The sequence below is a fragment of the Haliotis rubra genome, unplaced genomic scaffold, assembly GCF_003918875.1.
Source record: "Haliotis rubra isolate DU_JTF1 unplaced genomic scaffold, ASM391887v1 Scf18, whole genome shotgun sequence".
In the NCBI taxonomy this organism is placed as follows: domain Eukaryota; kingdom Metazoa; phylum Mollusca; class Gastropoda; order Lepetellida; family Haliotidae; genus Haliotis; species Haliotis rubra.
Genome location: NW_025765780.1, coordinates 2,935,577 through 2,951,152, shown reverse-complemented (window position 1 = coordinate 2,951,152; position 15,576 = coordinate 2,935,577). Strand labels below are relative to the sequence as shown.

Here is a 15,576-nt window from a genome sequence, read left to right as displayed (position 1 = left end):
GTGCCTAATTCCTAAATTGTGTATTTAACCTCAATCCCTCTTATGTCAGATAAATTGTTAAGCCTTACAACCTTGCCAACGAGCAATTCTACTATGATATATTAAATGCTTAGCTTTACGTTAAGTTAAATTACAACTTTTCAGCGTCCTGTTTCTGTGTCTAGGGCATTTCAGTATTATTGTGGTAAAAAAAGTTGCCTCATTTCACAGATATAGTGCAGGCAACATTTGTGATGACTTTGCACAATTTTCATTCTGTTTGGATAACATTCCTACCACAGTTAATGGCATAAAGTGAAGCGTTGACGTGATCTAATAGCACTGTGAAAATATGTATTAGTAATTATTTGAGAAGGGCCAGAGCAGTAGCCAAGTGGTGAAGTGTCCAACTGTTCATCAGGAATCCTGTGTTTAATTCCCAATGTGAACAGTTGATTCCACAATTAACTGCATGTATTGTTGTCCTAAACCTCTTTACGATTACAGAGGCCTTGTATTCTGAGGTGCAATAGTGCATCTGGAGAGTCCTCTCATTGCTGTCTGTTACACCGTCATGTCGCCTTTCACATCAACACTGTCTGTTACACTGTCATGTCCCCTTCTCATCAACACTGTCTGTTACACTGTCATGTCCCCTTCTCATCAACACTGTCTGTTACACCGTCATGTCGCCCTTCTCATCAACACTGTCTGTTACACCATCATGTCCCCTTCTCATCAACACTGTCTGTTACACCGTCATGTCGCCTTCTCATCAACACTGTCTGTTACACCGTCATGTCCCCTTCTCATCAACACTGTCTGTTACACCGTCATGTCCCCTTCTCATCAACACATGTCTGTTACACCGCATCATCATGTCCCCTTCTCATCAACACTGTCTGTTACACCGTCATGTCCCCTTCTCATCAACACTGTCTGTTACACCGTCATGTCCCCTTCTCATCAACACTGTCTGTTACACCATCATGTCCCTTCTCATCAACACTGTCTGTTACACCGTCATGTCCCCTTCTCATCAACACTGTCATGTCCCCTTCTCATCAACACTGTCTGTTACACCGTCATGTCCCTTCTTCTCATCAACACTGTCTGTTACACCGTCATGTCCCCTTCTCATCAACACTGTCTGTTACACCGTCATGTCCCCTTCTCATCAACACTGTCTGTTACACCGTCATGTCCCCTTCTCATCAACACTACACCCCTTGTCTGTCTGTTACACCATGCCATGTCCCTTTCTTCTCATCAACACTGTCTGTTACACCGTCATGTCCCCTTCTCATCAACACTGTCTGTTACACCGCGTCATGTCCCTTCTCATCAACACTGTCTGTCTGTTACACTGTCATTACACAGTCGTTTACCGCCTGTCCCCTTCATCAACACTGTCTGTTACACCGTCCATGTCCCTTCTCATCAATCACACTGTCTGTTACACCGCCATGTCCCCTTCTCATCAACACTATCTGTTACACCGTCATGTCCCTTTCTCATCAACACTCGTCTGTTGTTCAACACTGTCTGTTACATGTCCCTTTCTGTTACACCGCTCATGTCTATCTTTCATGTCCCCTTCATCACATGTCCCTTCTCATCAACACTCTGTTACACCGCCATGTCCCCTTCTCATCAACACTACACCGTCACGTCATGTCCCCTTTCACACTCCCCTTCTCATCAACACTTCTGTTAAGCACCATCATGTCCCTTCTCATCAACACTGTCTGTTGCATCGCATCATGTCCCCTCATGTCAATGTCCCTTCTCATCAACACTGTCTGTTACACCGTCATGTCCCCTCTTCTCATCAACACTGTCTGTTACACCGTCATGTCCCCTTCTCATCAACACTGTCTGTTACACCGTCATGTCCTCTTCTCATCAACACTGTCTGTTACACCGTCATGTCCTGCTCCTTGTCACCCTCCTTCTGCTCCACCTTCCTCTCCTCTCCCTCCCTACATCATCTTCCACCTCTGTACCCCCCCTTCATCATCTCCTGCTTCGTTTGATCCCGGCCATCTTCCAGCACCAACCACCTACTGATACTACACAGTGTTAAATGTAATGTGATATGCACTTGATCATTAACATAGTCACAAAGCCATTCTACTTGACATCCAAGGAACTCTTTAACAGAGTAGTATCCTAATTACATCCTTATTATGAAGAAAACAATTTGTAAAGATATGAACTGCTTTCTTGCATAAGAAACTCAGAAATTTGTTTTTTTGCTGTGCTATTAAATGGTTGACAGGATGGCTGTTGATTGTTCTGTTGTGCTTTTCGACAATGACTCATGTTCTCTTTCAAAACCAGGTAGGTGTATGTTATTTTCACATTACATTTGCCAATGATGTACAGATTTTCCTCTGTTTCTCCTTAGATTTTAATTTTTTTGTCAGCCTCAGGCTATGAATCATATTACTACCAAACGGTTTGACACAAACAGGATCTCGTCTTACTATGAAGAGAAATATTTGGTAACTTACTACACCCCAGTATACCCAGGAATACACCCTCTTCAGCCCCCCACCCTGGAAACTCACTCACTACCTCAATCTTCCCGCTTTGTGGATAGTTTCTGTCAGAAACATATCAGACACATCATTTACATGAAATATGAAGACTTATTTCAAACACAAAATCTTAAATTTGATCCTACCATAAAACACAAAGGTTTCGTGTGCGGTTATGGCTTCAGGTTTTTGACTCAAGTTAAAAGCATTTACAGTGTTTGTTTGCAGTTTGAAACAGAGGAGAATGTGGTATAGAATATCCCGAGTTGCCTAGCAACAGAGCTGATTCTTCTAACTTTCGGAAATCAATATTACATTTTAAAATTAAAAAAAAACTTTGAATGCTTTGTTGCCAGAGAGGCGCATTTGTTAAATTGAAGAAACTGTTTAATGGTCAGATTTATCTTGCAATTTAACTCCGACTTTTGTCGCTGGCTTTCACGGTGGTGTATGTTCCACACTTGAGTCCATCTGGGTCCTGTCATTTTTTTCAGGGGAGCAGTTTCCCTTTTTCAATTTGCTTTTGTTAATGACCCTATAAACCTGGATGTTTTCTGGAAATTACTAGTCAGTCTTTTAAAATCATCCCAGTACTCAGGGTATCAGGGAACTATTTTTAGAAACAAATAGGATCAAGTTTGGGGATTTTCTTGCGATCTGCTTTTATTTTTATGCTCAAACAAGGGGAACATATTTGCACTAGAATTACAGGGCTAATCATTCATGTACAGACCACAGTCCTGAAGTTACAGGTGTAGTAATGTCATAGAGCAGCTCACCCATCCATTACAAGCACGAACAAACTAGTCCTTCTTAAAGGTGCTAAAGTGCTAAAGTGCTTACAACGTCATATGTCTTTGGATGTGAAAAATGGACATTGTGACATAGGTGATTGGTGGTTTGTTGTTTCTGATGTGCTTAAAGGAAAAACTGTGAAATAAGTTCTTAGAGGAGCTTTGTTTCACATGTGCTGAAATGCACATTATTATTCTTTCTCAAGCACACTGTTTCTAATGTGCTTAAATGGACAGTTTGAGATAAGTTCTTAGAGGAGCCTTGTTTCACATGTGCTGAAATGCACATTATTATTCTTTCTCAAGCACACTGTTTCTAATGTGCTTAAATGGACAGTTTGAGATAAGTTCTAAGAAGTGCTTTGTTTCACATGTGCTAAAATTCACATCAATATTCTGTCTCAAGCATACTGTTTTTAATGTGCTTTAAACAGACAGTTTGAGATAAGTTCTAAGCGGTGCTTTGTTTCACCTATGCTAATATGCACATGAATTATCTCTCTTAAGGCTAAGGGTGAGACAGGTTCTTGGAAGCAACTTGTTTCACCTATGCTAAATTGCAGATGAAGAATCCTTCTCAAGAACATTCTACTGTTTCTGATGTGCTTAAAGCACCATTAAGTATACATCCCATGATATACACTGATGGAACATAGATTCTGATGAAGGTATTCTTCCGGATACCACAAGCTTCATCTCTTAATGAGGAGCCACAGCAAAGTGGGGAAACTTGACAAAATATGTTCCTAAAAACTGATTATTGATGTGTATGCTATCTATAATCACATACAGTCATATGGCATGCGACAAAGCCGTGGCTCTTGAGTGTAATCAAATGCAACCTGCCATTTTACTGTCTCTTTGGATGCAGCAGCTGGTTGGAGAATCTCAATATTACGATGGCTGTGTTGCATAAATGTGGAATGTGAAATAAAGGGAGTATGTGTCACAATCCAGTTGCTGGATTAATTTGTGTGGAAACCGTACTCGCTGATGACTGTGTGTTAATTGTATTTTTGAATGGTGTCATTTTGTTTTTAGTCCTGAGCTTGTAACAATTGTAACATTAAACTGACTGACTGACTGAGTTTGGTTTTACGCCGCTTTTAGCAATATTCCAGCAATATCACGGCGGGGAACACCAGAAATGGGCTTCACACATTGTACCCATGTGGGGAATCGAACCCAGGTCTTCGGCGTGACGAGCCAACGCTTTAACCACTAGGCTACCCCACTGCCCCTGTAACATTAAACAGCGACATGAAGATGATATTCATTAAAACTTGAGTTGATTAATGACCTCATGAAAACATTACTTATTTTGGATAGACGGAGTGGGGTGGAGAGTCTGTTGTCATGGAAACTTATATAAGCTTAGAGGCTCAGGTTTCATGAACGTGTATCATCTTGAATTGTATCATGATATCAAAGTATCCTTGAAAATTGTCATCTCTGTCTTAAGGAGTTGCTGTGGAAAATAAGTTTTAAAATTCTGAGTAATTAAAATAATGTATTTTCAAATTCACAGGTGTTATTGAGAATTAGACATTTAACATTATGAATATTAATAGGGTGTTATTCATTTAAATATATAACATTGATATTAACATTTAGATTTAAAAGGAGCCCTGTGAGGTGGGAGACTTAGGACCTAAAGTCTAGACTTGCTTCATTTAGTGCTTTTGCACTACAGTAAGAGCTGGTAGGAGTGGAAAATGATATGGTATATGGACTGGGAGACACACTATGATTTCACTGCTTCAAGTCCGCTTTACAGTATTAACTGACCCATGGGTTTTGTACTGTACTGAGCATGCACTAGTCTATAGAAATATGAACGTTATAAATAAACCCAGATACAAATAAAATATATCGATCACTGTTGTCCCTTTCTTCTTGCAGTGAATTGTACAGGTATGCAATTGTGGGTGAGTAGTGCAAGTATAACTGACAATCTTTGTCAGAAGTATAGCTATGTGAGGAAGAGAGCCTATTGTATCCTACTCAGATTGTTGGACTAGTGAAATGAAAAACTGATCCAATTTTTGGCAACCTTGATTTGGTATATGACACAACTTGCCTTCTTGGTAGATGCAAAAAAACAAACAGATGTGTGCTGTAAACTGTGGTTATGAGAAGCTAAAGGGACAATGATTTATTTTGTTAAAATCTTTGTTCCTTTTACACATTTTGACAAACACAATGGTGACACAAAGTGGATGGGACAAAAACCTGTTTGTTAAATCTGTATGTTTGTAAAAAGCAGGTTCTGGAACAAATTAGTGTAAATATATCTTGGAAATAATAAAGTATGTCTTGGAAATAATAAAATATATCTTGGAAATAATAATATATATCTTGGAAATATATCTTGGAAATAATAATATATATTTTGGAAATAATAATATATATCTTGGAAAAATAATAATACATATCTTGGAAATAATACATATCTTGGAAATAATAATATATCTTGGAAATATATCTTGGAAATAATAATATATATCTTGGAAATAATAATATATATCTTGGAAATAATATAAATACTGGGGCTGTCTGGTTAAAGTGTTTGCTCATTATGCCAAACTTGGGTTCTAATTCCCACATCGGGGTGATGTGTGACCCATTTCTGGTGTTCCCTGCTGTGTTAATCCTGGAATATTGCTATAAGTGGAGTAAAACCTTACTCACTCACTAATACAATTTATTCCAAAGGAATAATTACACTGGTGAATAAGAGAGCTATTTTACTGCAGGAACAGCACTTTGACAACTCTTTATGATTTTGTATTGGACAAAAAGGTTTACTTCATTTGGTACATAATTTAGATCAAGACAAAATATATGCATTATCATGATCAAATCGTGTCAGTATATGTCTTTTCATGATCAAATCGTGTCAGTATATGTACTTTTGTCGTAAGCAGCATAGGTTATCTCAGATTGTGCAAAGGTGGTGCCATTTCTAAATAAAAACTTTTTCTCTGGGCTCTGTATGAAAACCTGTCACCTGTTGCTGGTTAGATAAGACAAGAGCTATTAACTGTAACCATGACTGTTACCTCATAGTGACTGTCAGATCTTGGCAAGCACAGGGACGGGATAAGCGAGAATAAAAGGTAGAGGGAGCATGCCCGTAAAATTATGTCCCTTTGTCCGTTGGGGATATGCGTGGCTGCATGGTAAGATAAGTTGCATTTAAATCAGTTCAGCTGGAACTGGAAAGTTCCAGAAAGTACAGAAAGGTGCATGAAATGTGTAAAGTGTGAAAAATTGACCTGTCTTTGCATGTGTTTGTGATGTGCCAACAGTGGGAGATTTCGTTGTCCCTTTTTCGGGAACACCTGGTATCATTAGATTAGTGATTCATAATACATATTTGTAATAAAGTCAGAATCATACTGGGGATTTTTTATCTTTATGGAGGGGCAGTGGGGTAGCCTAGTGGTTAAAGCGTTCGCTCGGCATGCCGAAGAATCAGGTTCAATTCCCCGCATGGGTACAATGGGAAAGCCCATTTCTGGTGTCCCTCCCCATTGATATTGCTGGCATATTGCTAAAAGCGGTGTAAAACCATACTCACTCACTCACTATCTTTATGGAAAATGTTTGTTGTTTTTGTTTTATACAAGAAAAAACATACACTGTTTACAAATTGATGGGAATGAGATGATTAAACAATCTGCTTCAATAATAAACATTATTTCTCCTTTAGCTACAAAAATAAGACAATATATTTTATGTTCTGGTATACATGAATCTGGAGCCTGCTATGGTATTTCCAGTTTACCTGATTTGGACATATAGGGGGTGGTGGGGTAGCCTAGTAGTTAAAGCGTTCGCTCGTCACACTGAAGACCTGGGTTTGATTCCCCACATGGGTACAATATGTGAAGCCCATTTCTGGTGTCCCCCTACCATGATATTGCTGGAATATTGCTAAAAGCGGCATAAAACTAAACTCACTCAGACATATATACACAAATATTCATCTGAATTATGCAATTAAATGCTTCAGAACCAAAAGTTGACTTAAGGAAAATATTCTCTCCTTCTGAAAACTAGTTGTGAAAGTATTGGGCAATAGGTAACTAGTACTATACTCTACATGCTAATATAAGCTCCAACGATGGTTGACAAACTTTACGAGGGGCTGCTCATTAATACATTACCCTACGAGTTAAATGGTTTGTCAGAGATTTGGCAGTTGGTAAAATGTCATTGGAATTAAAAGCTTTTAAGGGCAGGTACGAGGCAATTATATAGTCCTTCCTTACTGTTAATTTTTCTGTAATCTGTAATATACACACGAAAATACAGTGTCATGTAAGTTATTAGCATAGGGTGGCGATTTATGAGGATAATATATCGATCGATATTTCAGAGAACGCTTGTTAGAATCGGGCTTCAATAGTGCAATATCAGGTTCAATATGTGTAATTACCTCCCTTAGTCTTTCTGTTCAGGTTGTGTACTCGCATCACAAAACTGTCTCACGGTCACCGAACCGCATCATTTTGTCCTTTCACCCTGCCCTTTCTGTATTTGCAAATGCTCTAAATGAAGCAAGTCTAGATTTCCTCAGGCTCAGGAATCTGAGCCTCCCATCTCACAGGGCTCCTTTTCAAATCAAATGAATTTGTTTCAGAATGAGATAATTTTAGAGCATGAGCGTTTATCTTTGACACCACAACTGGTCTTATCTTCCTCTTCATTGTGCCTGGGATGTCCTCGTCATTGTGTCCGTGATGTATGTTTGTGGTATATAGTGACGACGGTCGAACTGCCGAGTCTCAAAACAAAGCGTGAAATTTGTTTTATTCTCTCTGCAGTGGGACAACTGACATTAAGTTAAAAAGCCTTGTCCCTTGAGAAATTCCATCCTGCGTTCCTCCCAATAGTACAATATAATTCAGGCAATACAAATTTTTATGCAAAACTAGAATTAGTTGATATGGCAGTATTTGTCTTTGTATAAAAAAACGAGCAGTGTGTTTTTTTATGGTGTCTGTTACAAATATGCCCAATAAAAAACAGAAGTATTATGCAGGCGACAAATGATTTTTCACTTGCACAAAATTAGCATATTAACGAGTTGTGTCTCAGCTCATGTAGTCAAACCAGAAATATATATTGCAGGGGTGACTGATCCAGGCATTGCCATGGCAACACAGGCAGGTTTGGGGACACATGTGCTGTGTTATTTGTGCAGGGATGTGGGCGTCATGTGATGCATACTTGGATGCACACATGTGCAGCATAACTGAACACATGTCTACCATATGCATATGGAATCTGTGTTTATATCGAAGGGTGCAGAATATGTTCTATTACGGCTGTATGGAACATTTTGTTGAAATATTGTACTGAAGAACAATTGAAATGTTCACTCTTCCAAAATGATGAATTGTACTGTGGGAACGCTACTTGAAAGATGATATTGTGTCCGTTGCCACTCAATAGTCATCATCATTATCATCGTCATCATCATCGTCGTTGTTGTCATTGTTGTCATCATCATCATCATCATCCAGATAAATATACAGAATTGTAGCAAAGAGGGTTTAGATATTATCAATATGATTTTTATTTTTCAAAAGGTTAACTTGTACAAATAACACAGCCTTATCAAAATTCTCTTTAAATAAATACATAAAAAGAGTTAAATATTTCATTAGTTACCGCAACATGCCACACGTTATAGTACCAGGTATTTTGACCCGGTGAAGCATAATCCATGATTTATGCAATTGGACTCTTTCGAATTCTGCATGTGACACTCTCATAAAAAATTGACTCACTCAATCACTCACTCACTGACTGAAGTTGAGGCACTGGTTAGAACACATCGTATGATTAGCTAGTTGATAGCTGCAGTGGTGTAGGCTTGGATGACAAGTTCTGGCCAACCAATTAGGGCTAACGAACCGGTGGTGTTTCTTGGTTGGAGTTCTTATTGTGTTATAGGGGTCACATTTCAAGGGCTTACTTGACAGTAATGGTTCATGTCCAAAGTGACTCATGACTGGGTCCAGTAGGGGGAGGTATCGTGTAAAGATGTCAGGCAGATTGTTTTGTCTTCTTCATTACGAAGGGGTATTGAAAGGATGCAACATATCGGAATCCAGGAACATTATGTAGAAGAGGTTTAATGACGGAGTGAATGATAGATGAAGGGTTAAAAGAATAATTTAGTGACAGAAAACTATATAAAGAAATACATGTGTGCGGTGGAAGGAATGATTTAAAGGGACTGATAATTTATTAAGCTATAATATTTACATGCATGATTTTATGCCACCCCCTTTAAATCATGTACAAATTATGTTTCATTTTAAATTTAAAGTCCCACCCCCTTAATATACATGAGATCCATTTTTGAGACCCCAACATTTTTTTCTGACACATTTTCATAGTGAATACTCTCCCACTCTCTCCCTTCTCTCTCTCTCTCTCCCCTCCCCCCTTTTTCCTTCCCTTCTCTGTCTCTCACACCTCACACACACACAGTGCCTGAAGGAATTAAATAGATAAATGAACTGACGTGAAGTATTATGATAAATAAATCAGGAATATTAGCTTCACAAAAATATGTAGAATTAAAAAAAAACATGAAAGAACAGAAACTAAAAGTGATGAAAGAAATAATCATAAGAGGCATGAAAAACAAGGAAGGCTTCAGTAATAACAGGTCAGGTGCAGAATAATACGAAAAAACACATATAATTGAAAGAATTCAACAGAAGAAACAAAAAATGAGAGATATCAAAGGAATATTTGGGAAGGATAAAGGATACAAGGAAATGGGCTAAGAGTCAAACGAAGGAGAGAAAATAGAAAGAAGAACAAAATAAAGAATGAGTAAAGGAAGGAAAAAGGGAAGAACAAAGGGAGGGATTAGGTGAAGGAAGGAGGGAAGGAAGACACGGACAAACAAACAATGAAATCGGCACACACTGAATATTTCCCCTTGCCCACAGACATGTGTAATCTACAAACATGGGTCTGTGGAGAATGAACCGGTGAAGATGATGTATATACTCATACTAGCTATATATATATATAGTCTCTATATGTTGTTATCTGTATCAAGCAATGTGTCACGCACATAGGTATTTGGAAGGCTACTGGTGGATTGTATCAGGTAGGTCTGTCAAACTGAACAAATGCCAGTGAGCAGGAAGAACATACCCTTGCTTTGAGTGTGAGCAGGGGAGTCAGCAAGGGGTGGGGGGGGATGTGAAGGCAAACAAAAGAGAGGGGCTCAAGAATGAGGGGGTGATCAAGTTTGAAGGGGTGGGCATGGATGAGGGGCAAGCCGAGATGAGTGGGGGTGGTGGTAAGAAGGTCCGGGAAGTTGATGAGGTTGGGAAGATTAGAAAATGAGTGCAGGTTTGAGGGTGTGAGAAATAATGAGGGGGCAAACAGAGATATGGGGCAAGCAGAGATGTGGGGACAAGCAGGAGTGAGGGACAAGCAGGGATGAAGGGGGCAAACAGGGATGAAGGAGGCAAACAAGGATGAATAAAGTGAGCAGGGATGAAGGTGCAAAAAGATATGAGGGGGTCAGGCAAAGAGGATGGGAGAGAGCAGGGTTGAAGGGTACAAGCAGGGATGAAGGTGCAAAAAGATATGAGGGGGTCAGGCAAAGATGATGGGAGAGAGCAGGGTTGAAGGGTACAAGCAGGGATGAAGGTGGCAAATTGTTTTTTGTTTGTTTGTTTGTTTTTTTGGGGGGAGGGGGCAACCATGTTGAGGGGGGTAAGCATGGATGAGGGATGTGAAGGGTTGGAGCTGGGGGGGAAGTGTTCTTTAGTGATCAATTTCAACAGTGCAAGGCAGTTTGGTATCCTAGTGGATAAAGGGTTCACTCACCACAAAGGCCACCTAGTCAGCGCAAAGAATAAAACCTATTGTGATCTCCCTTTCCACTGTGGGGATATTGCTAAACCTGATGAATTCTTCAATGAAATCCCTATACACAGAAACCTCAATAGTCTGGACACCACATTGAGTGGACGCTACATGTATACAAAATCATGTCATCAAAACTGGATAACCCCAAGTATGTTCACCAGTATTATCCAGAAATTTGTTAATCTGAGTTGAGTCAGTGCTATGATCCAGATTACCATGTAAGTCCCTCTCCGTGTCTTGATCTATGTTCATCAATGGCCTGAAGGACCCTAGAGTGTTTCATATCTAAGAATGTATTTCTATGTCAAGGACTTGTATATTCCATTAGAGCATATTACCAACAGCAACTTTGTGAAATTTTAGATGTATAGGATGCAGTAATCTTTATTGATGGGGATGGAGTGACGTTAACAGCTTTTTGACACTGATGTCGGCCATTATCAGCAACATGGAAATACTGGAACATGGAGAGATCTTGACAAACAAAGATATAGTACCTGGTGATTATATTAGGATTCGTCTTGGACTCTGAATGCTTTGGTAAACTGTGATAACAGATTTAGACTAAACTGACAAAAATGTTTAGAAATATTACAGAAATCAGAATTCGATATGATAGAATATGAGTACATGGATGGGTGTGTGTGTTTTGAGTGAGTGAGTGAATGGGTGAGTGAGTGAGGAATGGGAGGGTTTTTGCGAGTTGTGGATGAGTGAGTGAGTGAAAGGATGTGTGGTTGTGTGTGTTTTGATGAGTGAGTGAGTGAATGGGTGGGTAAGTGAGAGAGTGAGTGGGAGTGTTTTGGGGTAGTTGGTGGATGAGTGAATGAGTGAGTGAGTGAGTGCCCCCCCTGTAGTACCAGCAGAACTAGTATTCTACAACCAAGCAGTGTGTTATGAAACCTACGTAGCTGTGATGTACTACTAGCAGTGACTATGTGGGCGGCAGACCAGGATCTATCATACGATACAACTACCTGGATATGTACAACCCGTACTTAGCAAGACAAAGTTCTTTACATGATTCACTGCATACATCACCAAGATGAACACTCCTGTGTAACAATAAAAAATAGGTTCCGTTTCAAACATTCCCTCACTTACGTAATACAGCTTTTAGGGATGAACTTCTTTCTTATTGATTTGTGTAATTATCTATTAATAGTTTACACAGATCCATTTGCCTATGTAAATTGATACCGATGAAAGAGGAAAACACACCCATTTGGAATCATGCAAATACTGACTATAGCTCCTTGATGAAATGAAACAGGGTCAATGTGTGGGTATGTGTGTAGTTGTTAGATACATGCATGTGTCACCAAACATTGACATACATGACATTTTGTGTGTTCTTATCAAGGAAACTTGCCACATGTTGGTTTTTCAGCCTTCTATTGATAAGTATCTTTAGTGGGATAGGTTAATTTGTAGGCCTTTTAGCATTAAATTTAACTCTTGTGGCTAACAGTTGAAAACATACTTTGCCATGGTTACATATCATCAAAAGACTTTTGTTCCTACTTCATCATCATCATCATCATCATCATCATCATCATCATCATCTTCATCATCATTTTCATCATGATATGGCTGAAATATTGCCGATGTGACGTTAAATAATAACTCACTCGCTCATCATCATCTTCTTCGTCATTGTTGTCCGACTAACGGGATCGGGTGGTCAGACTCACTGACTTGGTTGACACAAGTCATCGGTTCCCAATTGCGTAGATCGATGCTCATGCTGTTGATCACTGGATTGTCTGGTCCAATCGATTATTTACAGACCACCACCATATAGCTAGAATATAGCAGCATAAAACTAAACTCACTCACTCATCATTGTTGTCACCATCATCCTCAGTAGATTAACTGTTTGTTAATTGAAATACCAACATCTATAGTTTAGTTAATTAGTTAATTAGAGTTTAGGGCTATATGAACCAAAAAAAACCAATTTAACATTAATCTTCAATTAATTTTCAGCAGGGGCATAGCCTAGTGGTTAAAGCATCTTCTGATAAGGCTGTACAAAGTGTTCACTTTGATTCCCCACATGAGTGGACAGTGTGAAACCCATGTCTCCTGTCCCCCCCACTGTGATATCACTTGAATCATGCTCAAGGTGGCATTAAACCTTCTCAATAAATTTAAAATATGTTAATGTAGAAGGTTTGGATGAAAACTGAAGTCTCCCTGATTTTGTCCTGTGTTTCCAAGGTCTACTTTTGTCACAGATGGTTGAAACAGCGATCAAGTCCTGTAGGTTGAGATAAAAATTGACCTAGAATGCTTTATTTGCACAACTAGAGTGCATTATCTAAGTTTTTTAAAAAGAATTATGCATGTTTACTCATTCTACTGTTTCTTGAGTGAATGTATGCTTGATAAGTCTTACGTCACTCTCTGTAATGTTTGACGGGATCAAGATGTTTCCACTGGCTCAAACTAATAAACAGGTAGGTCAGTCCATTTTTTAATCTGGTATTTTCATGACAACTTTCAATTTTCATATCGTCCAGATTTGTTTATCATCAGTGGCATAATTAAAAAAGAGCAAACATTTCACAAATGTGCTCTAAATAAGAAGAATTTAACTGAGATCTTAATTTTCATATTTCAAAAATAATGTTAGTTATTATTGTTGATGTAGAAATCTATGCATATTTAAATAGCATTAATATGATCAGCTAACCAAAAACAATCACATACAAATCAAACTATTTTTCAGCATCTGTCTGAATTAATTTCATTTTATGTTCTTATATCCATGAAACTATTTTAATATTCTCTGACATTTATGATATTAATCAATATATATGAAGAATAACATTGACATCTTTAAACTTGAACAGAACATAACCTCCACAAATCAAATTTTGTAAAAATTTTAAATTTACAAAATGGATGAATAAAGTTCACAGCTTTAAGTTTAAGAAAGATGACTGTTACACATATCAAATTTGATTAGGTCTGAAATATTCCCCAATAGTCCAAGCTGTCTGGCACGTGTATATCTTCTGTCTGTGAGAACGTCCCGCAGTCTGCACTCAGTGATTTAATGCACTCTCTGGTGATGTACAACAGGCTACAGTACAACTGCTTTACTCTAAATGTTGTACTCTGCTTTTTCAATTAAAAAAATAAACTTTTTTAGTTCGTTTTTTGTGAAATACATAAATTCAGACAGCATTTTGTTACCCGAGACGTTGAGTTTGTATGTTGGCGTAAGTATAATCTTGTCTCGCAATCAATTGCATTGAGGTCACTCTTTCAGACATAACATGCTTCTACGCTTGTATGCTTACTGTGCCTTAACGGTTTCGTTATAACGTGAGAATCCATTCCCCTTGTGAGTTCTCCCACGAACTGTAAATAACTCCTTGAAATATTCTGTTTTTATTTGTTTATGTTTATATTTGATAAGTTTAAAGCAAAGCAGTTATAAAGCTCCGTGGTGAGTTTTGTCCTTACAATGAGGTAAACACATAAGAGCCAGGCGACATTGGCCTATAGTGCATATAGGCCTGCATATCAACCCAGACAAATGCTACTCACTAGGTCAACACACCAACTGCTGATGGAGTAACAGGGACGTGCTCATTCTGCAAATAGGGGGGATAGCTCGTATGATGTAATTGGTGTGTAAAAAAACCTCAAGTGCCTCTCGCTGCTGTAAAAACCAGTTAGAAATTGCTGTTTTTATGTTCTGAATGGAAGATATGTGGCTTTAAAAAGCTGTTTTTGTGTGTAGTATTTGGGACAGCGTTTTGGACTCTGTGGATGATTTTTGAGTTGGAAATATAGGTGTATAAAGGAGTTTTTCCACTGGTTTTTGCTAACGTCTCTTGGCTTATGTACACAGTGCCATAGGCGAAGTGGCGGAATGCTTCCATGACTCACTGTTTTTTCTGTGCGATGCAGACACGGCCGGTGTTTTTACATTTGTCTGAATACTGTTGACGTTGTGTTGCACCTACATGCCATACTGCGTCCGTGACGACCTGACAACTCCATCAATGATCCATCTTCATATACAGTTTCCAGGTCAAGCTATACTTGAAGGTATACTGTGTCTACATATCTCTGCTTTAGCCTGTATCGTTCTCATCTTATCAGACTTGGCATTAAACGCATGTCTCGATAAGTGTTTAATATCGGCAATTGCTGTAAGATTTCATATTTTTATGTAATTGTGGATCATTCCATTTTGATTGAATGGAATTTGTAACGTATACAAATATAGGCTAGGCTGCTGTCTGTGTATCTACTGTGACAGGTCTGATATCAATATATATATATGTGCAGTTAGTATAGAACTGTGGGGTCTAATACACAAA

The 15,576-nt window shown here is 38.6% G+C and overlaps 1 protein-coding gene across 5 annotated transcripts in view; it reads left to right on the top strand.

Annotated features, from left to right (window-relative positions):
• LOC124273374 (zinc finger protein rotund-like) overlaps nt 1-15,576 on the top strand; it is a 229,285-nt gene that overhangs the window by 48,977 nt on the left and 164,732 nt on the right. Inside the window, exon 1 of one of the 5 annotated variants that reach the window (XM_046708625.1) lies at nt 14,861-15,301. The exons of 3 other annotated variants lie outside the window; for them this stretch is intronic. The gene's annotated coding sequence lies outside the window, so the exon portion shown is untranslated. Of the gene's footprint in view, nt 1-14,860; nt 15,302-15,576 lie in introns of those variants that run through there. One more of the 5 variants, XM_046708624.1, reaches the window with a different exon arrangement.